Below are 17,042 nucleotides of genomic sequence, written 5' to 3' on the forward strand. Positions count from 1 at the left end.
GATGTGCGAAAGCGAGATCGGGGAGGTGGTGGTCGACGACTGGACAGCGACAACGCGATGTGGTGGCGGCGTTCGACAGCGAGGGCGGGCGACATGGTCAGCACCGTGGCGAGGTCGCCGGGCGGCGGCGCGTCCAGATCGAGGGAGAGGGGCCGCCGCGGAGAGGTCTGGCACGGTGGCGGGCGATCCAACGGACGGCGGCGGCGAGGCGCACCAAGGTCCCGCAGGCGTCGGCGGGCGATGATGGGATCGGGGTCGATCCCGATCCAGGAGGGGAGAAGTGGGAGTAGCAAGGTAGTGGGGGAGAGAGTGGGGTGAGGCTAGGGTTAGTGGGGGGGTATACCGGCTGGGGTGGGCCAGTTGGGCCTGGGGGGCGGCTGCCAGTTGGTTGGCCTAGTTGGGCCGGGGGGTTGGCCTTTTCCTTATTTTTGTTTGTTTTCCTTTTAAAAACATTTCTGTTTTCTTTTATTTTAAGGCACTTAAACAATTTGTAAAAAGATGATTTCTCCAGCATTATTACCAAATGATTATTTGTAACAACTTGAGCATTTTAGCTTGCATGTTGACAAAGTTTGAATTTTGACTTTAAACTCGGTTTTGAATTTGTATTGCGATTTGGATCAAGCACATATTAGCAACAGTAACATGATGACATGGTACCATTAACACGGATTTACTGTAGCATAATTATCCGAGCGTCACAAAAAATCTCTAGCCCCACACTAAACTTCGTCAATACGCGTGACCCCCGATTGAACATCTTCAAAGCCCTCTCATGTTTGCGTCAGTTCACTATTCGTGACTATGATGAAGCCCAAAGAACTATTAGCAGATAGTCAATAGCGAGAGCCGATCAATTGTCAGAACTTTGTAGAAAGCTAGATCATGTCGTTAATGAACTGAGCCCAAGCAACACTCGAGGGAATCATAGAAAGAACATCAAACCCTCACATCCACACATGATCTATATCAAAACCTACATCTACTCATAGGACCATGATAACCCACAAGTATAGGGGATCGCAACAGTTTTCGAGGGTAGAGTATTCAACCCAAATTTATTGATTCATCACAAGGGGAGCCAAAGAATATTCTCAAGTATTAGCAACTGAGTTGTCAATTCAACCACACCTAAAAGACTTAATATCTGCAGCAAAGTATTTAGTAGCAAAGTAGTATTGGAGTAATATTAACGGTGGCAAAAGTAATAGCAGCAGTTTTGTAGCAATTGTAACAGTGGCAACGGAAAAGTAACTTAGCAAAGATCAATATGTGAAAAGCTCGTAGGCAATGGATCAATGATGGATAATTATGTCGGATGGCATTCATCATGCAACAGTTATAACGTAGGGTGACACAGAACTAGCTCCAATTCATCAATATAATGTAGGCATGTATTCCGGAGATAGTCATACGTGCTTATGGAAAAGAACTTGCATGACATCTTTTGTCCTGCCCTCCTGTGGTAGTGGGGTCCTAATGTAAACTAAGGGATATTAATGCCTCCTTTTAATAGAGAACCAGACCAAAGCATTAGCACTTAGTGAATACATGAACTCCTCAAACTACAGTCATCATCGGGAAGTGTCCCGTCTATTGTCACTCCAGGGTTGCCGGACCATAACACGTAGTAGGTGACTATAACTTGCAAGAGAGTATCAAGAATACTCATATATTCATGAAAACATAATAGGTTCAGATCTGAAATCATGGCACTCGGGCCCCAGTGACAAGCATTAAGCATGGCAAAGTCATAGCAACATCAATCTTAGAACATAATGGATACTAGGGATCAAACCCTAACAAAACTAACTCGGTTACATGGTAAATTTCATCCAACCCATCACCGTCCAGCAAGCCTACGATGGGATTACTCACGCACAGCGGTGAGTATCATGAAATTGGTGATGGAGGATGGTTGATGATGATGATGGTGAAGGATTCCCCTCTCCGGAGCCTTGAACAGACTCCAGATCAGCCCTTCCGAGGAAGAACAAGGCTTGGCGGCGGCTCCGTATTGTAAAACACGATGAATCCTTCTCTCTGATTTTTTTTCTCCCCGAACGTGAATATAAGGACTTGGAGTTGAGGTTGGTGGAGGTCCAGGGGCCCACGAGGTAGGAGGGCACGCCTAGGGGGTAGGGCGCGCCCCCATCCTCGTGGCCAGGATGTGGGCCCCTTCGGTTGATTCTTTCGCGAGTATTTTTTATTAATTCCAAAAAGTGTCTCCGTGAAGTTTCAGGTCATTCTGAGAACTTCTATTTCTGCAGAAAAATAACACCATGGCAATTCTGCTGAAAACAACGTCAGTTCGGGTTAGTTCCATTCAAATAATGCAAATTAGAGTCCAAAACAAGAACAAAATAGTTTGGAAAAGTATATATGTTGGAGAGGTATCAGACCACTCTGATCTGTTGGGAAACGTAGTAGAAAACAAAAAAAATTGCCCTACGATCAATCAGGAACACTATGAAGATGTTATTTGGATCGGATAGTTACCAACTCTGAGTTGCAACGGGTGAACGATACCTTGATACGTCTCCGTCGTATCTATAATTTTTTACTATTCCATGCCAATATTATTCAACTTTCATATACTTTTGGCAGCTTTTTATACTATTTTCGGGACTAACATATTGATCCAGTGCCCAGTGCCAGTTCATGTTTGTTGCATGTTTTATGTTTCGCAGAAACCCAATATCAAACGGAGTCCAAACGGCATAAAAAGGGACGGAGAATTATTTTGGAATATTTGTGATTTTTGGGAGGAAGAATCAACCCGAGACGGTGCCCGAGGGGGCCACGAGGCAGGGGGGCGCGCCCTAGGGGGGCAAGCGCGCCCTGGACCCTCGTGGGCACCACTTAAGGCGGTTGATGCTCTTCTTTTGCCGCAAGAAAGCTAATTTTATGGGAAAAATCTGGGCGAAAGATTCACCCCAATCGGAGTTACGGATCTCCGGATATAAAAAAACGGTGCCAGGCAGAATCGGAGAACGCAGAAACAGAGAGAGACAGAGAGACAGATCCAATCTCGGAGGGGCTCTCGCCCCTCCCACGCCATGGGAGCCAAGGACCAGAGGGGAAACCCTTCTCCCATCTAGGGAGGAGGTCAAGGAAGAAGAAGAAGAAGGGGGGCTCTCTCCCCCTTGCTTCCGGTGGCGCCGAAAAGCTGCCGGGGCCATCATCATCACCGCGATCTTCACCAACAACTTCACCGCCTTAATCACCAACTCTTCCTCCCTCTATGCAGCGGTGTAACCCCTCTCTTACCCGCTGTAATCTCTACTTAAACATGGTGCTCAGCGCTATATATTATCTCCCAATGATGTATGGCTATCCTATTGAAGGAAATATGCCCTAGAGGCAATAGTAAAGTTATTATTTATTTCTTTATTTCATGATAAATGTTTATTATTCATGCTAGAATTGTATTAACCGGAAACATAATACATGTGTGAATACATAGACAAACATAGTGTCACTAGTATGCCTCTAGTTTACTAGCTCATTAATTAAAGATGGTTAAGTTTCCTAACCATAGACATGAGTTGTCATTTGATTAACGGGATCACATCATTAGGAGAATGATGTGATTAACTTGACTCATTCTGTTAGCTTAGCACTTGATAGTTTAGTATGTTGCTATTGCTTTCTTCATGACTTATACATGTTCCTAAGACTATGAGATTATGTAATTCCCGCTTACCGGAGGAACACTTTGTGTGCTACCAAACGTCACAACGTAACTGGGTGATTATAAAGGTGCTCTACAGGTGTCTCCAAAGGTACTTGTTGAGTTGACGTATTTCAAGATTAGGATTTGTCACTCCGATTGTCGGAGAGGTATCTCTGGGCCCTCTCGGTAATGCACATTACTATAAGCCTTGCAAGCAATGTAGCTAATGAGTTAGTTATGGGATGATGCATTACGTAACGAGTAAAGAGACTTGCTGGTAACGAGATTGAACTAGGTATTGAGATACCGACGATCGTATCTCGGGCAAGTAACATACCGATGACAAAGGGAACAACGTATGTTGTTATGCGGTTTGACCGATAAAGATCTTCGTAGAATATGTGGGGGCCAATATGAACATCCAGGTTCCGCTATTGGTTATTGACCGGAGATGTGTCTCGGTCATGTCTACATAGTTCTCGAAGCCGTAGGGTCCGCACGCTTAAAGTTCGATGACGGTTATATTATGAGTTTATGGTTTTTGATGTACCGAATGTAGTTCGGAGTCCCGGATTAGATCGGGGACATGACGAGGAGTCTCGAAATGGTCGAGACGTAAAGATCGATATATTGGACGACTATATTCGGACTTCGGAAAGGTTCCAAGTGATTCGGGTATTTTTCGGAGTACCGGAGAGTTACTGGAATTCGCCGGGGAGTATATGGGCCTTATTGGGCCATACGGGAATAGAGGAGAGAGGCCAAAAGGAAGGAGGCCTGCGCCCCCCCTCTGGTCCGAATTGGACAAGGGGTGCAGCCCCCTTTTCCTTCTCCCTCTCCTCCTCTTTCCTTCTCTCCTACTCCAACAAGGAAAGGAGGAGTCCTACTCCCGGTGGGAGTAGGACTCCCCCCTTGGCGCACCCTCCTCCTTGGTCGGCCGCCTCCCCCTTGCTCCTTTATATACAGGGGCAGGGTGGCACTCCATAGACACAACAATTTATCTCTTGATCTCTTAGCCATGTGCGGTGCCCCTCCACCATATTCCACCTCGATAATATCATAGCAGTGCTTGGGCGAAGCCCTGCGTCGGTAGAACATCATCCTCGTCACCACGCCGTCATGCTGACGGAACTCTCCCTCGACACTCGGCTAGATCGGAGTTCGAGGGACGTCATCGAGCTGAATTTGTGCTGAACTCGGAGGTGCCGTACGTTCGGTACTTGGATTGGTCGGATCGTGAAGACGTACGACTACATCAACCACGTTGTGCTAACGCTTCCGCTTTCGGTCTACGAGGGTACGTGGACAACACTCTCCCCTCTCGTTGCTATGCATCACCATGATCTTGCGTGTGTGTAGGAAATTTTTGAAATTACTACGTTCCCCAACACCTATGATGTTTGAGTAGATCTGTTTTGTCCTATGGGTTAATTGATGATCGTGATTGGTTTGAGTTGCATGTTTTATTATTGGTGTTGTCCTATCGTGCTCTCCGTGTCGCGCAAGCGTGAGGGATCTCTGTTGTAGGGTTTGCAATATGTTCATGATTTGCTTATGGTGGGTGGCATGAGTGACAGAAGCACAGACCCGAGTAAGTAGGTTGTTTGCGTATGGGATAAAGGGGACTTGATACTTTAATGCTATGGTTGGGTTTTACCTTAATGATCTTTAGTAGTTGTGAATGCTTTCTAGAGTTCCAATCATAAGTGCATATGATCCAAGAAGATAAAGTATGTTAGCTTATGCCTCTCCCTCAAATAAAATTGCAATAGTGATTACCGGTCTAGTTATCGATTGCCTAGGGACAAATAACTTTCTCATGACAAAAAGCTCTCTACTAAAATTAACTTAGTTGCTTCTTCATCTAAACAGCCCCTACTTTTTATTTACGTGCTCTTTATTATCTTGCAAACCTATCCAACAACACCTACAAAGTACTTCTAGTTTCATACTTGTTCTAGGTAAAGCGAACACTAAGCGTGCGTAGAGACGTATCAGTGGCGGACAGGACTTGAGAGAATATTTATTCTATCTTTAGCTCCTCGTTGGGTTCGACACTCTTACTTATCAAAATAGGCTACAATTGATCTCGTATACTTGTGGGTTATCAAGACCTTTTTCTGGCGCCGTTGCCGGGGAGTCATAGCGTGGGGTGAATATTCTCGTGTGTGCTTGTTTGCTTTATCACTAAGTAATTTCTATTTGTTGTTCTTAGTTGTTATCTATCTTTAGTTATGGATATGGAACACGAAATACCAAAAAAATTAGGTGTAGTTGCTACTCATGGAGATGGGGAACCTCCTAAAACCCTGGATGCTTGTTATGTGAAGGAAATTATGTACTACTTTGATAATCCTGGGAAAACCCCATTCAATTATGTTATGGGAGACACGTTGGATCAACGTGAATACATTAGGAATTATCGCTTGACACAAAAAGGGAAACTATTATGGGATCAAATTTATATGTTATATTGGTATGCTAGGCAACTATGCTTGAGATATGATTATACTTGTTGCTCTAGGATGAAGGCTCCACACCTTCCCTTTTCATGCAAATTTAATGATGATAAAACCTTGGCTTCTTATGCTAATGGTATCTATGGTTACTATGATGTGGAACAAATAGAAGAATTCATTGCTTTTATGGGTTCTTATGAGATTGAATCTATGTTTAAAGCGTTTGACGATTTTGATGATTCAGTTTACAGACCTAAAATTTTTGCTATACTTAGATATTGTTATGAAAATTATGAATACAATTCCAATATTGATGCATTTATCGAGAAAGTCTCCATTGTCCAAGAAGAGACTAATATTTTGCAGGAAGCAATGGAAGAAGAAATTGATGAAACTATGAGCTCATCGGATGAAAAAGATTATGAGGAGAGCGAAGAACAAAAGGAGGAAGAGCGGATTAGCTACCCGTGCCCACCTTCTAATGATAGTAACTCTTCAACTCATACATTGTTTAATTCCCCTTCGTGGTTACTGAAGGATGATTGCTATGATGATTGCTATGATCCCGTTGATTTTCTTGAAATATCCCTTTTTGATGATGCTTGTGGCCAAGATGCCAATATGAATTATGCTTATGGAGATGAACTTGCTATAGTTCCTTATGTTAAACATGAAATTGTTGCTATTGCACCCACGCATGATAGTCCTATTATCTTTTTGAATTCTCCCGACTACACTATATCAGAGAAGTTTGTGCTTATTAAGGATTATATTGATGGGTTGCCTTTTACCATCTCACATGATAATTTTGATAGATATAATATGCATGTGCTTGCTGCTCCTACTTGCAATTATTATGAGAGAGGAACTATATCTCCACCTCTCTATTTTCCAATATGATAGAATTGCAAGAAACTGCTTATACTATGCATTGGCCTTTACTATGTGTGCATGAATTGTCCTTTTATGACATGCCAATGCATAGGAAGAGAGTTAGACTTCTTCATTGCTTGTTATATGTTACTTTTTGCTCACTACTAAATTACAAATCATTGTTATCTAAAATTGGCTTTGATATACCTTGGGATCCGGGTGGATCTATTACTTGAGCACTAAATGCCTAGCTTAATGGCTTTAAAGAAAGCGCTGCCAGGGAGACAACCCAAAAGGTTTAGAGAGTCATTTATTTCTGTTGTGTGCTTTCATATAGTCTAAAAAAGAGGGGTACCGAAATCTTTTCAAAGGAAAGTGAAAGTGAGAGAGACAAGCATTGTTGAAGTGGGAGAGCTCCTTGAACTTTGTTCATGCTCACGGAAACTTCGTGAATCTTGATTACAGAAACTTTTCATCAAAAATAATTATCCCCTTGTACAATTCCAATGTATTATAAAAATAATGTGCCAAGGTTTGCATTTAGGATGTTTACAATGCTTGTTGGTTTGTACGGTGTAGGACAGAAACTTTGGCTGTAGTGCGCGATTTTACATTTTTTGCTGGAATGTCAAATGGTTCTGATTCTTTTTTCACTGTCTTGATGTACAAATTGTTTATGTTTCCTAATGTTGGTCGAATTTTTGGAGTACCAGAAGTATGGTGAATGTTCAGATTGCTACAGACTATTCTGTTTTTGAAAGATTCTGTTTTTGATGCATAGTTTGCTTGTTTTGATGAATCTATCAATTTATATCAGTGGATTAAGCCATGGAAAAGCTATATTACAGTAGACACAATGCAAAAACAAAATTTGAATTGGTTTGTAACAGTACTTAGAGTAGTGATTCGCTTTATTATACTAACGGATCTTACCGAGTTTTGTGTTGAAGTTTTGTGTGGATGACGTGTTTGATCGAGGAGGTCTCGATATGAGGAAAAGGAAGAGAGGCAAGAGCTAAAGCTTGGGGATACCCAAGGCACCCCAAGTAAATATTCAAGGAAACTCAAGCGTCAAAGCTTGGGGATGCCCCGAAAGGCATCCACTCTTTCTTCAACAAGTATCGGTATGTTTTCGTATTCATTTCATTCATGTGATATGTGCAAGTCTTAGATCGTCTTTTGCATTTAGTTTTCATTTTTATTTTATGCACCATGCTGGTATGAGATAGTCCTTGGTTGATTTTTAGAATTCTCATTGCACTTCACTTAAATCTTTTGAGTATGGCTTTATAGAATGCTTCAAGTGCTTCACTTATATCATTTGAAGTTTGGATTGCCTGTTTCTCTTCATATAGAAAACCGCCATTTGTAGAATGCTCTTTTGCTTCACTTATATTTGTTAGAGCGTGGGCATATCTTTTGTAGAAAGAATTAAACTCCCTTGCTTCACTTATATCTATTTAGAGAGATGACAGGAATTTTTCATTCACATGGTTAGTCATAAAATCCTACATAAACTTGTAGATCGTTGAATATGATATGTTTGATTCCTTGCAATAGTTTTGTGATATAAAGGTGGTGATATTAGAGTCATGCTAGTGGGAGATTGTGGATTAGTATAAATGCTTGTGTTGAGGTTTGTGATTCCCGAAGCATGCACGTATGGTGAACCGCTTTGTGATGAAGTTGGAGCACAATTTTATTTATTGATTGTCTTCCTTATGAGTGGCGGTCGGGGACGAGCGATGGTCTTTTCCTACCAATCTATCCCCCCAGGAGCATGCGTGTAGTACTTTGTTTTCAATGGCTTGTAGATTTTCGCAATAAGTATATGAGTTCTTTATGACTAATGTTGAGTCCATGGATTATACGCAATCTCACCCTTCCATCATTGCTAGCCTCTTCGATACCGTGCATTGCCCTTTCTCACCTCGAGAGTTGGTGCAAACTTCGTCGGTGCATCCAAACCCCGTGATATGATATGCTTTGTCACACATAAGCCTCCTTATGTCTTCCTCAAAACAGCCACCATACCTACCTATCATGGCATTTCCATAGCCATTCCGAGATATATTGCCATGCAACTTCCATCATCATCATATACATGACTTGAGCTTTCATTGTCATAATGCTTTGCATGATCGTAAGATAGCTAGCATGATGTTTTCATGGCTTGTCCGTTTTTTATGTCATTGCTATGCTAGATCATTGCACATCCCAGTATACCGCCGGAGGCATTCATATAGAGTCATATCTTTGTTCTAGATATCAAGTTGTAATATTGATTTGTAAGTAAATAAAAGTGTGATGATCATCATTATTAGAGCATTTCCCCAGTGAGGAAAGGATGATGGAGACTATGATTCCCCCACAAGTCGGGATGAGACTCCGGACTTTATGAAAAATAAAAGAGGCCAGAGAAGCCCAAATAAAAAAACAGGCCAAAGAAGCCCACCAAAAAAATAAAAAAAAAATAAAAAAATAAAATAAAAAATGAGAGAAAAAGAGAGAAGGGGCAATGCTACTATCCTTTTACCACACTTGTGCTTCAAAGTAGCACCATGTTCTTCATAGAGAGAGTTTCCTATGCTTTCACTTTCATATACTAGTGGGAATTTTCATTATAGAACTTGGCTTGCATATTCCGATGATGGGCTTCCTCAAACGCCCGAGGTCTTCATGAGCAAGCAAGTTGGATGCACAGATAGTTAGTTTCCAGTTTGAGCTTTCATACACTTATAGCTCTTAGTGCATCCGTTGCTTGGCAATCCCTACTCCTCACATTGACATCAATTGATGGGCATCTCCATAGCCCATTGATTAGCCGCGTCGATGTGAGACTTTCTCCCTTTTTGTCTTCTCCACACAACCTCCACCACCATATTCTATTCCACCCATAGTGCTATGTCCATGGCTCACGCTCATGTATTGCGTAAAACTTGAAAAAGATTGAGATTACTAAAGTATGAAACAATTGCTTGGCTTGTCATCGGGGTTGTGCATGATTAAATACTTTGTGTGATGAAGATAGAGCAACAGCCAGACTATATGATTTTGTAGGGATAACTTTCTTTGGCCATGTTGTTTTGAAAAGACATGATTGCTTTATTGGTACGCTCGAAGTATTATTGTTTTTATGTCAAATGATAGACTATTGCTTTGAATCACTCGTGTCTTAATATTCATGCCATGATTATACATATGTTCAAGATTATGCTAGTTAGCATTCCGCATCAAAAATAATCTTTTTATCATTTACCTACTCGAGGACAAGCAGGAATTAAGCTTGGGGATGCTGATACGTCTCCGTCGTATTTATAATTTTTGATTGTTCCATGCCAATATTATTCAACTTCCATATACTTTTGGCAACTTTTTATACTATTTTTGGGACTAACATATTGATCCAGTGCCCAGTGTCAGTTCCTGTTTGTTGCATGTTTTATGTTTCGCAGAAACCCAATATCAAAAGGAGTCCAAACGGGATAAAAATAGACGGAGAATTATTTTGGAATATTTGGGATTTTTTGGAGGAAGAATCAACGCGAGACGGTGCCCGAGGGGGCCACGAGGCAGGGGGCGCGCCCCAGGGGGGCAGGAGCGCCCTGGACCCTCGTGGGCACCCCGTAAGGCGGTTGATGCTCTTCTTTTGCCGCAAGAAATCTTATTTTATGAGAAAAATCTGGGCGAAAGATTCACCCCAATCGGAGTTACGGATCTCCGGATATAAAAGAAACGGTGCCAGGGCAGAATCAGAGAACGCGAAAACAGAGAGAGACAGAGAGACAGAACCAATCTCGGAGGGGCTCTCGCCCCTCCCACGCCATGGGAGCCGAGGACCAGAGGGGAAACCCATCTCCCATCTAGGGAGGAGGTCAAGGAAGAAAAAGAAGAAGAATAAGGGGGGACTCTCTCCCCCTTGCTTCCGGTGGCGCCGGAACGCTGCTGGGGGCCATCATCATCACCGCGATCTTCACCAACAACTTCACCGCCTTCATCACAAAATCTTCCTCCCTCTATGCAGCGGTGTAACCCCTCGCTTACCCGCTGTAATCTCTACTTAAACATGGTGCTCAACGCTATATATTATCTCCCAATGATGTATGGCTAACCTATGATGTTTGAGTAGATCTGTTTTGTCCAATGGGTTAATTGATGATCGTGATTGGTTTGAGTTGCATGTTTTATTATTGGTGTTGTCCTATGGTGCTCTCCGTGTTGCGCAAGCATGAGGGATCTCCGTTGTAGGGTTTGCAATATGTTCATGATTTGCTTATGGTGGGTGGCGTGAGTGACAGAAGCACTGACCTGAGTAAGTAGGTTGTTTGCGTATGGGATAAAGGGGACTTGATACTTTAATGCTATGGTTGGGTTTTACATTAATGATCTTTAGTAGTTGCGGATGCTTGCTAGAGTTCCAATCATAAGTGCATATGATCCAAGAAGATAAAGTATGTTAGCTTATGCCTCTCCCTCAAATAAAATTGCAATAGTGATTACCGGTCTAGTTATCGATTGCCTAGGGACAAATAACTTTCTCGTACAAAAAGCTCTCTACTCAAATTAACTTAGTTGCTTCTTTATCTAAACAGCCCCTAGTTTTTATTTATGTGCTATTTATTATCTTGCAAACCTATGAACAACACCTACAAAGTACTTCTAGTTTCATACTTGTTCTAGGTAAAGCGAACACTACGCGTGTGTAGAGTCGTATCAGTGGCGGATAGAACTTGAGAGAATATTTTTTCTACCTTTAGCTCCTCGTTGGGTTCGACACTCTTACTTATCGAAAGAGGCTACAATTGATCTCGTATACTTGCGGGTTATCATACCTCGAACCGCCCACAAACAGTCCCTTGAACGAAAGACCGAAAGCACGGCCCCTCCACAGATTGCAAGTATACGGTCTTAACGATCCGGTGGCGCTTCGTCCTCCAGAGCTAATCATCACTCGAGAATTAAAGGGAAGAGATTATAACCAACCTAGGATTCTAATTGTGAGGATTAGAGGATCTACATCTAGCTCTAATTGGAACAACTAGAACTAGACTAGAGAACTAGACGAGGCTCCAAAAACCTGTATGTAAAAAGTGCTCAAAACTTCTAGTATATACAGGTTGGAGGAGGGAGGGGAGGCGCCACAAGAGGGGAAGGATTCCTCCCCCCTTGGATGACCATGGAGGGGAAGTTCCCATCCAATTTGTCCTCCCCCCTTTGCTTCTCCAAGAAGCTAAGGGGGCGCGTCCCTTGTTGGGCCCAAGTGGCCCAACATCTTTGCACCATTTTGCTTTTTAAGGCCCGTTGAAATTTAATTATATATAAAAGCCTCCTACTATTATTAGAGCCTTTTATTATTAATTTAGCATTTTTAGAAACATTTTTCACCTATCTATACCTACTAATAAAGTACGGAGTGCTTCTGACCGTCCGCCATCATACGTTTTATAAAAAGCCCCCTGGTGTTTTTTAATAACCTGCGGTCCAATATTAAGTCCCTCTTCTTTCTCTCTATCTGTTGGGCTTCGGCCCAACTTCTGTACCCACTGTCGCACGCACCTGGACGCTAGTTAGTATTTTGCCTTCAACTACAGTAAGCCCGGTTCACTTTGTATTCAACCCGTTTAGGTCCCTCGTCTTTATCATGTACAAAGAATATGTTAAAATATCCATGTTATAACTTTGCAACCATAACTCAGATTAAAATAATTTATATATGTAATTTGACCAAAAAAATGCTTAGTTTCCAACCATGCTATTAGTCGTTCATGTTAACTAATAAATTATCTTTAGAGCATAAACTTAATTAAACTAATTAATTGATATGCAATATTAAATGTTTTCTACCTCATTTAAATTGGCTGCATATGTTAAATAAAGTATATTAAAGGGTGTGCCATGCACCTTTTTTCTACAGATTTAGCAATAGCGAATATATATATATATATATATATATATATATATATATATATATATGTATATATATATATGTGTGTGTGTGTGTGTGTGTGTGTTTTACCCCATTTAAATTGGCTTGATATGTTATATAAAATATCTTAGGAGGGCCTACATTGCACCCTTTTTCTGCAGACTAAAGAGTAGCGAAAGCTATTTGTGCTTTGTGAGGCTAGACCTCATGACCCAAAAGCCCCAAACAGCTGACTTGGCATATGCTTGTGCTAAAAATAGGTTCATTATTTAATTAAAAAGTCCCACCTCAACTCTTTGCATGAGAATACATCAATTTATATATATTTGTGAACAGAGGGAGCAAAGGGATTAAATGAATTTGGGCTACCATGGCTGATTGGCTCTTAATAAATAAAATTATTGGATTTGCATGGATGGTTGCACCAATATAAATTAAGAGGGTTTATAAGTAAGACCATATTTCAGGATTGTTGCTATGAGGGGCAGACCCTATAATTAATGAATTAATCCTTCTGGAGTCCACCAATCTTGTGTTAATAATCCATTTTTAAGACTTCTGTGAGGTAACAACAACAAATGAGGGAGTAGATTTCAACCTCAGCGTGTGTATCCTTATTGTCGTAAAGTGGCACCGTCAGGATGTTGTTGTGTCGCATTGATATACATTTTGATGGACATGTTAATTAGTTTTCCCGTTGCAATGCACGGGCATATGCACTAGTATATAATTTATTGGTATTACCCAGTATTGCTCGGTAAACCCCAAAACTTTTCTGGTGACGCCGAAATACTTCCGGTTCCTCTCGAAACTATTTTGAATATTAATGAAACAATTCCAAAAGTAAATCCTCGGTACTCTCATCCTACTAACACTCAGCAGATTGTGGTTACCTTAAGCTCGTGACCCTGTAGGTTTGGTAAAACATAGACATGAACAAAAACACCTTTTGTTCAATGACTGGTAGTGGAACCTTGGACGTCCATATCGATTCATATGAGTACACGAATGACATCCTAGTGAACCTTTGGTTGTCATGTGCTATTCCCTTTGCTTCGTGATACTTTACAAAACCCGATGTGAGATATATCGGTATCCTCTTGAGTCATGCACATGCTCACTATATCAGTCTCCTCGTTACCGGTTTTGTTCTTCTTTGTCATTGACATGTTTCGGCATCACCATGACCTAGTCACCTGTGTCTGGCCAGACAATGATGGATTTTGTCACACCGAGAGAGCCCTAAAAATATCTCTCCATCGTTGGAGGAGAAAATCCCACTCTCGAACTATCTATTCCGTTGTCAAACTTTTCGATGAACTTGTAAGTTGTCATTATGATCACCGTGTTACAGATGATGTTTGAGAAACCCCAAATTCCATCGTACGGTAAGAACTAACTACGATATTCTCAAGGTCAAAGGAACTAAGTCACATGTTAACTCTCTATGTTATAGCAATTGAATTCTGACGGGCCTCGCTCCGCTCGCTCGTGAGAAGGTAGCCTTTCTATTTGTACTTGAATTTGGAGCATAACATAACAAACTGCACCTTGAGACAAATTCCATCTTGTAGCATGAATGAGAACCTCGTCCCTGAACAACAACAAAAACACCTTCAGCGCCAAACAGTCACTAGGGATAATGAGTTATACCAACTAAGTCTGAGCAAAGCTTAAACTTAGCAATAGGAATAGGCTTTGTCAACATATTAGTGGGATTACCATGAGTACTAATCTTGCATACCTTCAGTTTACGTTGCTCAACAACGTCTCGAACATAATGATATTTGACATCAATGTGCTTTGTTCTCTGATCGAACATCTGATCCTTAGTGAGGTATGTGGCACTCTGACTGTCACAAAACACTACTACAGGATGCTGCTAACGTGACGCTATAATCAGAGACCCTTCGACGAAACTGTGTGCAATGCTTTAATCACAAACGATGATGTAATAAAACTGTCAAAAAGGTACAAAACGTTTGCGATGGCGGAGACATCAAAAACGATTCAGATCATAGTTGCATGTGTGATGTGTGGCATACAATTCACTAGAATGAACTGTTTGCGATGAGTGGAACAGCAGAAACGGTCAGCCAGATGAAGTTGTGTACGATATACAACATATAGTTCACTCGGATGAACTGTTTTCGATTAGGCAACACAACAGAAACGGTCAGTCAGATCAAGGTGTGTGCAATAGACAGCATACACTTCACACGGATGAACTGTTTGTGATTAGCCACAACAAACAGAAACGGTCAGACGGATCAAGGTGTGTGCGCTAGACGGGCATACATTCTAATTAAAAGAAGTGTGCGTGATGGTAATAATGAGTGTGCACGGTTGATGGAACAAGTCGTGTGCTGACATCACCGATTGCGGTGCATCCTATGGTGCAAACACCACGTCCGCATCCGAGAACGCGTGCACGTTACGCCATCCGGGAATCATGCCACACTTTGAAACTAGAATTGTCAATAAATTTTGAGCTTGCTTCACGTCACATTCCAGATTACCATGCTATATTTAACTACAAACCTATTCACACTGATCAAAACCTAAACGATCTCCCACTTAGTAGTGTATTACTCGGTTATAAATACAACCTACTCCAAGATGACTGCACATTCCTCCTCAATTCCTCATTAACAAAAACAAACAAGTCTTTCATCGACATTCCCTTGCGTCTGCCATGGCCCGCATGAGTTCTGGGTCGAGAAATTACTACCAGGGAGAGGCGAGCATGGAAGGAGAAGCACGAGAGATGTCCCGCCTTGCTGCGAAAGCAGCCGACATGTCCCGCCGTGTCACCGAAGCAGCACAGAGGTCCCCTCGCACCGCAAAAGCAGCACAAAGGTCCCTCCGTGCCGTCGAAGCAGCAGACTGGTTCGGCCGCGCCGCGAAAACAACAGAGATGTCCCACCGCACCGCGGATGCAGCAGAGAGGTCCTCCTATGCCACGGAGGCCTGGGAAGATCTCTCGCAGGCAAGCGAGGACTCTCACAGGCGCATGCTCACTATGCTCAATAACCCGATGGATCGAATCTTCGGGTGGGCAAAACTTCAAGACGAGATGAATGCCTCGTTCGATAATGCTACCGGCGTCATCCAAGGACTAAGGGAGGACAAGGCGAAGCTCCGCACCGAGCGCGACCTGTTGAGGGTGAATATCGCCGGAAGGGCGAAGTGATACGTCTCCAACGTATCTATAATTTATGAAGCATTCATGCTATTTTATTATTTGTTTTGAATGATTATGGGCTTTATTATACACTTTTATATTACTTTTGGGACTAGCCTACTAACCGGAGGCCCAGCCCATATTGCTATTTTACTGCCTATTTCAGTATTTCGAGGAAAAGGAATATCAAATGGAGTCCAAACGGAATGAAACCTTCGGGAGCGTGATTTTTGGAACGAACATGATCCGGGAGACTTGGAGTACAAGCCAGGGAAGCTTCGAGGAGGCCAGGAGATAGGAGGGTGCGCCCACCCCCCTGGTCGCGCCCCCCTCGTCTCGTGGGCCCCTCGAGCCTCCCCGACCGACTTCTTTCGCCTATACATTCCCATATACCCTAAAAAGATCGAAGCAAACAATAGATCGGGAGTTCCGCCGCTGCAGGCCTCTGTAGCCACCAAAAACCTCTCGAGAGCCCATTCTGGCACCCTGCCGGAGGGGGGATCCCTCACCGGTGGCCATCTTCATCATCCCCGCGCTCTCCATACGAGGAGGGAGTAGTTCACCCTCGGGGCTGAGGGTATGTACCAGTAGCTATGTGTTTGATCTCTCTCTCTCTCTCGTGTTCTTGACTTCGCACGATCTTGATGTATCGCGAGCTTTGCTATTATAGTATGATCTTATGATGTTTGTCCCCATCTACTCTCTTGTAATGGATTGAGTTTTCCCTTTGAAGTTATCTTATCAGATTTAGTCTTTAAGGATTTGAGAACACTTGATGTATGTCTTGCCGTGCTTATCTGTGGTGACAATGGGATATCACGTGATCCACTTGATGTATGTTTTGGTGATCAACTTGCGGGTTCTGTCCATGAACCTATGCATAGGGGTTGGCACACTTTTTCGTCTTGACTCTCTGGTAGAAAC

Source organism: Triticum aestivum, chromosome 1B (genome assembly GCF_018294505.1).
Source record: "Triticum aestivum cultivar Chinese Spring chromosome 1B, IWGSC CS RefSeq v2.1, whole genome shotgun sequence".
Lineage (NCBI taxonomy): Eukaryota > Viridiplantae > Streptophyta > Magnoliopsida > Poales > Poaceae > Triticum > Triticum aestivum.